At 34.0% G+C, this 1,288-nt stretch overlaps 1 non-coding gene across 1 annotated transcript; it reads right to left on the minus strand.

Annotated features, from left to right (window-relative positions):
- Positions 1–894: 894 nt before the first annotated feature.
- On the minus strand, positions 895–1,001 carry LOC112515019. Its single transcript, XR_003069476.1, has one exon. It is a non-coding gene; the product is annotated as a small nucleolar RNA R71 (small nucleolar RNA).
- Positions 1,002–1,288: the final 287 nt, after the last annotated feature.

The following is a 1,288-nucleotide window of genomic DNA, read 5'->3' on the forward strand; positions in this document are numbered from 1 at the left end:
TTGGGAGGCCGTCTGACCCGATAGTTGATACTGTGACAGTTATATAAAATCATTTATTGATTTTAGATAATTGTGATAGGAATGCTACGTCACATTTTTGCTGAATCATTTGTTTAATGTCTTGATCAACCTTTGCACCTTGTGCTTCTTTTTAAGAATGATATTTTTGTAGTTGTTAATCAAACCTCCCAATTTTAGATATATCAAATCACTCRTTTCGCCATCAGAAATTAGTTTTTATAGACTGGACTTTTGAATAACTTTGCAAAGCTATCTCTGTGGGAACGATATCTGGTACTTTACCATTATTACTTGTTATGAGACGACAGTAGTTCAAGGTGTATACTTGCGCCGAGTTCTATTTTTGTGTTGAAATCTAAGGTTGAATAAACCGACAAGCAAGTTTTTGGCTCTGYCGGGGAAGGCACGCTAAAGTTTTTCTTTTAAAGTAAAATTTGTAAAAGCTAATTTTTCTACCACCTGTTACTATTATGGAGAACATCATACATATTGCTGATTCTCGGGATATAGGAATCATGGACTATGTTATTCCTGTTTTTAGTCAATTAAATTCAGGAATACTAAGGTCACACATTAAGGCAACTCACTTTGAGCTCACACCTATCATGTTTCAGATGTTGCAGACTAATGGCCAGTTCAGTGGTTTTCCATCTGAAGAGCCTCATTTACACAAAAAAATCTTTAATAGAAATAACTGATTGTTTTCTTATCCCTGGAGTGTCTGATGTTGCCTTAAAGCTCAAGTTATTTCCATTTTCTCTTAGGGATAGAGCAAAATTATGGTTTAACTCTTTACAACCAAATTCTATAATATCTTGGAATGACCTTGTAAAGAAATTTTTGAGAAAATATTTTTCTCCCAACAGGAATGCTAAATCCATAAATGAAATATGTTTGTTTAGACAAATGGATAATGAAGCAAAACCTTATGCTTGGGAAAGGTACAAAGAGTTGTTGAGAAAATGCCCTTACCATGGCATTCCTTACTATATCCAGCTAGAGACGTTTTACAATGGTTTAACAACTGTTGCTAAGCAAATGCATGATGCTACTGYAGGAGGAGCTTTCACAACTTGTACTTATAATGCTGGGTATGACATACTTGAGAAAATTTCAAATAATAATGGATATTGGGTGATCCACATGCATTAATACAAAATAATACAGTTGGGATACATGAAACAGATGCATATAATGCATTTACAACACAACTCACATCTATAACTGACATGATTAAGAATATGAATGTTAGCCCAGATGTGTGAAC

Source organism: Cynara cardunculus (genome assembly GCF_001531365.2).
Source record: "Cynara cardunculus var. scolymus isolate 2C chromosome LG 6, CcrdV1, whole genome shotgun sequence".
Classification (NCBI taxonomy): domain Eukaryota; kingdom Viridiplantae; phylum Streptophyta; class Magnoliopsida; order Asterales; family Asteraceae; genus Cynara; species Cynara cardunculus.